Genomic DNA, 7,500 nt, shown 5'->3' on the forward strand with positions numbered 1-7,500 from the left:
TCTTCTTTGTCTCCCTTCCTTTTCTTTAGTTACTTATTTTACCTCTTCTTTTTTCAGTATTTCTTTTGTCTATCTGTCTCTCTCTCTCTCTCTCTCGCTCTCTCCTTCCCCCTCCTCTTTCTTTCTCCTTCCCCTTCCTCTTTCTTTTTCCTTAATCCCGCTTTCTCTCTCTTTTACCCCTCCTCTTTCTCTCTTCTTCTCCTTCTCCCTCCTCTTTTTTCTCTCCTCTCCCTCCCTCTCTACAACTCTCCCTCCTCTCTCCCTTCTGCCTCCTCTTTCTCTCTCTCTCCTTCTTCTCCATCTTTTTTCTTTCCTTCTCCCTCCTCTTTCTCTCCTTCTCCCTTCTCTTTCTCTCCCCTCCTCCCTTTTCTCTCTCCCCTTCTCCCTCCTCTTTCTCTTTTCTCTCTCTCTCTCTCTCTCTCTCTCTCTCTCTCTCTCTCCTTCACTTTCTCTCTAACCCTCTCTCTCTCTCTCTTTCTCTCTCTCACTCTCCCCCCTAATCTCTCTCTCTTTCTCTCCCTCCCTCCTTTTTTCTCTCTCTCTCCTCCCCCTCTTTCTCTCTCCCTTTCTCCCTCCTCTTTCTCTCTCTCCTTCTCCTTCCTCTTTCTCTCTTTCCTTTCCCTCCTCTTTCTTTCTCTCCCCCTCTCCTTCTCCTTCCTCTTTCTCTCTCTCCCCTTCTCCTTCTCCTTCCTATCTCTCTCCTTCTCCTCCTCCTCTTTCTCTCTCCCCTTTCTCCTTCCTCTTTCTCTCTCCCCTTTCTCCTTCCTCTCTCACCTTCTCCCTCCTCTCTCTCAACTAACAGCCCCGAGCAACAAGAAATTCAAATTTTCCAAAAGCACTTGAGCCAAATGTCTTTCTTCCGTTACAAAAGACACACGAACCTACGACCTACCTCCCCCTCCCCCTCCCCTCCCCCCCCCACTTCCCTCGTCATCTCCGAGAGGGAAAATCGACCCACTCAATCCTGCCATTCGAACCCTCGGCGCGATCGACTGCTTTCAACTCGAATAAAAGATATTTGAATATAATGTCAGACTGGCGCGTGTTGCAATCGACCTCCCGTGACGTCACCGATGGACCAATGCCTCTCGACCAATCGGAGCGCGTCGCTCGATTTCCTGACGACCAATCAGGTGAGACTTGACTTTTGTGCGTTCGAGTTTATATTCATTCTTTTTCTTACTTTCTTATAATTCTTATATATTCCTTAAAAAAAAAATCATTATGGAGGAATATTTGAAACTTAATGATCTTCCTCCTTTTTTAAGATTTAAGATGGCCTTATGCTTATTTTAAACAGTGAGTCACAGAGGTTATCGGGAAGTTCGACGCTCAAAAAAAAAATAGAGAATCGGCCGCAGACATGACAGTTGTTGGATGACGTCACTGAAATGACGTCACTCTAGAGGTATTTCAAGGAACTCGGTGTCGGTGGATTTCCTTTTATTTCATCTTCTCAGGAAAAGAGAGAGAAAAAATGGAAAATTGCAAGAAAAAAAAATCCATAGATTTATATCCCTCTTTTTCTTTTTTACCCTTTTACTGCCTTTTCTCCTTATTCGTCCATTATTTCTTGTTTCTTTGCCCTCCTCTTCCTTGTTTTCGCAACGTATTCTCAGATTTTGGAGAAATAAAGACATGCGTGAACAAGGAAACAAGACAGAGAATGATAAATGAGACATGACGTAGACCAGGCAAGAAAATGTGTGAAACAAAAGATACTTGAGACAGAGGGAGAGAAGGAAGGAGGAAAGGAGGAAGGGAGGGGAAAAAGAGATAGAGAGAGGGAGGGATGGAAATAGAGAAAGAAAGGGAGGGAGGAGGAGGGAGGAGGAGGGAGGGAGGGAGGAAGGGAGAGAGAGAGAGAGAGAGAGAGAGAGAGAGAGAGAGAGAGAGACAGAAAGAAGAGAGAGAGAGAGAAAGAAAGAGAAAGAAGAAGAAGAAGAAGAAGAAGCATAAGAAGAAAGAAAGAGAGAAGAGAGAAGAGAAACGAAAAGAGAGAAGACGAGAAGAAAGAGAGACTGAGCAATGCAGAAAAAGAAAAGAGAAAGAGAAAGACAGAGATAAAGAAGAGAGAGAGAGAGAACGAGACAGAGAGACAGAGACAGAAGACGAAACTGAAACACACAGGCCAAGACGGTGCGAGAGTTGCCACTTAGCCATTTACGTGCCTCATTTACAAGTCGGAAGCCCTTTCTCACTATTATTTTTTTCTTTTTTTCTTTTTCTTTTTCTCGAAATTCTCGCTGTCCGACCCGGCCGTTCAGCTTCATCGGTCCCTCTTCTTCTCTCCATCTTTTTCCTCTTCCCTCTTCTCTCCGTTCTGTTTGTTTCTTTACATCTTTCTTTCTGTAGGTCTTTATCTTTATCTTTATCTCTCTCTCTCTCTTCTCTTCTCTTTCTCTTTCTCTTTCTCTCTCTCTCTCTCTTTCTCTTTCTCTCTCTCTCTCTGTGACTCAATCTCTATCTGTCTTGTTCTCCATTTCTGTCTCTATCTATCTATCTATCTTCCTTTCTTTCGCAGAATCGACTTCTCTGGACCGGAAGAAAATAAAAACAAAAACAAAGAAAATAATCAATTAAAATCTCAAAATCGGAGGCAGCGAAGAAAGGGGGAGGAGGGAAGAGGGAGAAGGGAAGGGGGGAGGAAGGGGAGGGAGGGAGGGAAGGGACGAGGGAAGGAGAAGGAGGAGGGAGGGGAGAAAGAGGGAAGGGAGGGAGGAACGAGAAGGCAGAGAGGGGGAGGGGGAAGGGGAAGGGGAGGGAGGAGGGAAGGAGGGAGGGAGGAAGGGGGAAGAGGGAAGGGAGGGGAACGAGAAGGCAGAGAGGGGAGGGGGAAGGGAGAAGAGAGGAGGAGAAGGGAGGAGGAGGGAAGGAGGAGAAGGGAGGGAGGGAGGGGAGGAAGGAGAAAAGGAAGGGAGGAGGAACGAGAAGGCAGAGAGGGGGGGGCGGGGAGGGGGAAAGGGGGAGAAGGGGGGAGGGAGGGAGGGAGGAAGGAGAAGGCAGCGACAGGGAGGGGGGAGAGGGGTTGCCGGTTCGTCACTTTCTCGGCCGTATTTCAGGTCGTAGCCCGAAGGAGGTTTTAAGGGTCGTGGAGTCTCCGAGAAGATGGAAGCCAGTTAGGGATTTCATTTTTCTCTCTTTTTTTCTTCTCTCTCTCTCTGTCTCTACTCCCTTTTTCTCCGCACCAAAACTACACCACACACGAGAAAAAGAAGAAGAAAAAATCTGGATAAAGAAACCAAAAAAATAATATTCCGAAAACTGATAAAAGACAAGGAATTATTCCCGGAAAGGAAGGAGAGAAGGAGTTGGAAGGAGAGAGGAGGGAAGGGAAGGGAAGGGAGGGAGAGAGAGAGAGAGAGAGAGAGAGAGAGAGAGAGAGAGAGAGAGAGAGAGAGAGAGAGAGAGAGAGAGAGAGAGAGAGAGAGAGAGAGCAGAGAGAAGACAGGAGAGAGAGAAGCAGAGAGAGAGAGAGAGAGAGACAGAGAGAGAGAGAGAGAGAGAGACCAACAGAGCTCGCGAAAGAGAAAGAGAGAGAGAGAGAAACGGAGCTCGAGAAAGAGAGAGAGAGAAAAAAAAACAAAAGACATACAGACAAACAGAGCTCGCGCGAGAGAGAAACATAGACAGAGCAAGAGAGAAAGATGAAGAGCGAGAGAGAGAGAGAGAGAAATGGCGCAGGAACTTGTTGTCGGAAGAGCAGCAGCCTTGTCCACCTCTCCTCGTGTCTCCCTTTTATCTTATCTTCCCCTTCCTCTTCCAGCGGTTTTCTCGATGGCTTTCCTTATCCTGGGCAATCTGCTTCGGAGGAGGAGGAGGAGGAGGAGGAGGAGGAGGAAGTGCATTCACCTCCCGTCTTGTGTCTGTCTTTGTCTGTCTCTCTGTTTCTCTTGTCTTTGTCTCTGTTTCTCTGTTTATCTGTTCCTTTATTTCTTTTTTTTTGTATATTTGTTCTCTGTTCCTTTATTTCTGTTTCTCTGTTTTCTTCTCTCTCTCTCTCTCTCTCTCTCTCTCTCTCTCTCTCTCTCTCTCTCTCTTCTCTCTCTCTCTCTCTCTCTCTCTCTCTCTTTCTCTCTCTCTCTAATAATAATGTATAATAATACTTATAAAGTAATATTGTATTGCCCTCTGAGCGTATAAACGCATTCAGAGAGAGAGAGAGAGAGAAGAAGAGAGAGAGAAGAAGAAGAGAAGAAGAGAGAGAAGAGAGAGAGAGAGAGAAGAATAATCAACAGATTAAGTAAAAAAGGGAAAAACTGCACAAAAAAAAAAAAAAAAAAAAAAATATATATATATATATATATATATATATATATATATATATATATATATATATATATATATATATTATATATAAAGCAAATCAAACAAATATAAAACAAAACAAAAAAAAAACGAAAAAAAATCAACAAAAAAAACAGAAAATATGAAAGACAACAAAAAAGACAACAAAAAAAAAAAAAAAAAAAAAATCAGCATATTATAAAAAAACACGAACCCCCAACCCTCCCCCTCCCCCCCTCACGCCCCCCCCAACCCCCACCAACGAAACCCCGATGCAAACAAAATCCGAGCAAGAGCCCAGCGACCTCCACCTGAACTTTACTTGACCTTCTGTCCCTTGAGTCACATGACCTCGCCCGCACGCCCGCCCGCACGCCCGCCCGCCCGTCAGGTCAAGGTGAACATGAACAAACACGAGGTCTGCGAAATCACAGCGTTGGTACATACGGTCTTTCTTAACGGGGTGGTCTTTGTATGCTATAGGTGAATCGGTCTGGATTTTATTACTAATTTTTTTTAAATGTAGGGTTTGGTGGTATTTTTTGGTATTTTGGTACTCGGGTCTGTTGGTATTTCTTGGTATTTTGGTACTCGGGTCTGTTGGTATTTTTGGTATTTTTTGGTATTTTGGTACTCGGGTCTGTTGGTATTTTTGGTATTTTTTGGTATTTTGGTACTCGGGTCTGTTGGTATTTTTGGTATTTTTTGGTATTTTGGTACTCGGGTCTGTTGGTATTTTTGGTATTTTTGGGTATTTTGGTACTCGGGTCTTTTTGGTATTTTAGGTATTTCTTGGTATTTTGGTACTCCGGGTCTGTTGGTATTTTGGTATTTTTTTGGTTTTTTGGTACTCAGGTCTGTTGGTATTTTTGGTATTTTTTGGTATTTTGGTACTCAGGTCTGTTAGTATTTTTTGGTATTTTGGTACTCGGGTCTGTTGGTATTTTTGGTATTTTTTGGTATTTTGGTACTCGGGTCTGTTGGTATTTTTGGTATTTTTTGGTATTTTGGTACTCGGGTCTGTTGGTATTTCGGGCATTTTGGTACTGTCTTTTTTAATGTAGGGTTTGGTATTTTTGGTATTTTCGTACTCGGGTCTTTTGGTATTTTGGGCATTTTGGTAGTTTTTTTGTATTATTGGTATTTTGGTACTCGGGTTTTTTGGTATTATTGGTATTTTAGTACTCGGATTTTGGGGTATTTTTGGTACTCGGGTCTTGAGGGCATTTTGGTATTTTGGTATTAGGGTATTTGGGTCATTTTAGTCCTCGGGTTTTTTGGTATTTTTGGCACTCGGGTTTTGGGCAATTTGGTATTCATATTTTGGGTCATTTTGGTATCTAGCACTCTGGTTTCGGGTAATTTGGTACTCGTATTGTTCTCATTTTGGTATCCGGTACTCGAGTGCTGTTCGGCTGTATGAAATAAAAGTACCTGTTTGGGGGCATTTGGTATTTGGGATCTGGTCTTCGATATGTGGTATCCTGTGCATCGTATATGTTATTTGGTTTGAGGTAACTGGTATTAGGTGCATGGTATATGGCATGTGGTATTTGGCACTCGGTGCTCAGTATATGATAGATAATACGTGGTAATAAAGCATTAAATAAATAGTATACGGTATGTGGTATCATGCACATGTCACATGGTATGTCATCTACTTGGGAGAGTATCTGGTATTTGGTATTTAATCCACGGTGTATGGGCCGTACCAATTCATAGTCACGGAGCATAATGTCTGGTATTTGATATGCAGCGAGCATGGCGCTGGAATTAGTATTTGGTACCGGCATATGGCGTTTGGTTCATGCTTGACATTCAGTGCTTGATTCATGGTATTTCCTACATGGTATCCTGGCATCTGGTATTTTGCACATGGTAGATATATTGGCACAATCCTTATGGTTCCTTAGAGTCTGGCTGGTATGTGGGTGTAATGATACCAGTGATGATGATGAGAATGACGATTGTCATTATAATTATCATTATTACTATCAATATCATTACTATTATCATCATTATTATTAATATTATTATCATTATTATTATTATTATCATTATCATCATCATTATCATTATTATCATCATTATTATCATTATCATTATTATCATTATCATTATTATCATTATTATTATCATTATTATTATCATTATTACTATAATCATTATTATTATTATTATCATTATCATCACCATCATCGGCATCACCACTTTGGTTATTTCTATTATGGCTGGTTTTATTGTTATCTGTTGTTGTTGTGGTTATGGTGATGATCAACTCCATTAATAACAACAAAAATCACAATATCAATAACAAAAACAATAACAATCACTATCATCGTCATAACATTAATAACAATGATGATAAAAAAAAATACATTAACAACGATAATAGTAATAATGACTATAATAATAATAATAATAATAATAATAATGATGATGATAATAATAATAATAATAATAATAATAATAATAATAATAATAATAATAATAAAGTAATAATCATAATGATGATGATGATGATGATGATGAGTAATGATAATAATAATAATAATAATAATAATAATAATAATAATAATAATAATAATAATAATAGAAATAATAATAAAAACAATAATAATGAAACTAATATAATAATATCAATAATGATAATAACAATAATAACAATAACAACAACATCAATGATAATCATAATGATAACATTAATAATAATGATGATAGTAATAGTAATAGTAGTAGTAGTAGAAGTAAAAGTAGTAGTAGCAGCGGTGATAGTAATAATAGCAATAGTATTCCTAATAGCAGTAGTAGTAATAATGATAACAGTAATAGTGGTACTATTAGCAACAGTAGAAGTAGCAGTAGTAGTAGTAGTAGTAGTAGTAATAGTAATAGTAGTAGTAGTGATAGTAGCAACAGTAATAATAACAATCGTTGTAGTAGTAGTAGTAGCACCAGCACCAGCAGTAGTAGTTGTAGTAATAGTAATAGTAGAAGTAGAAATAGTAGTGTTAGTAGTAATAGTAATAATAGTAGTAATAATAGCAATCGTTGTATTGGTAGTAGTAGCAGCAGCAGCAGCAGTAGTAGTAGTAGTAGTAGTAGTAGTAGTAGTAGTAGTAGTAGTAGTAGTAGTAGTAGTAGTAGTAGTAGTAGAAGTAGTAACAGCAGCAGCAGCAGTAGTAGTAGTAGTAGTAGTAGTAGTAGTAGTAG

This window comes from Penaeus vannamei, chromosome 41, assembly GCF_042767895.1.
Source record: "Penaeus vannamei isolate JL-2024 chromosome 41, ASM4276789v1, whole genome shotgun sequence".
Classification (NCBI taxonomy): domain Eukaryota; kingdom Metazoa; phylum Arthropoda; class Malacostraca; order Decapoda; family Penaeidae; genus Penaeus; species Penaeus vannamei.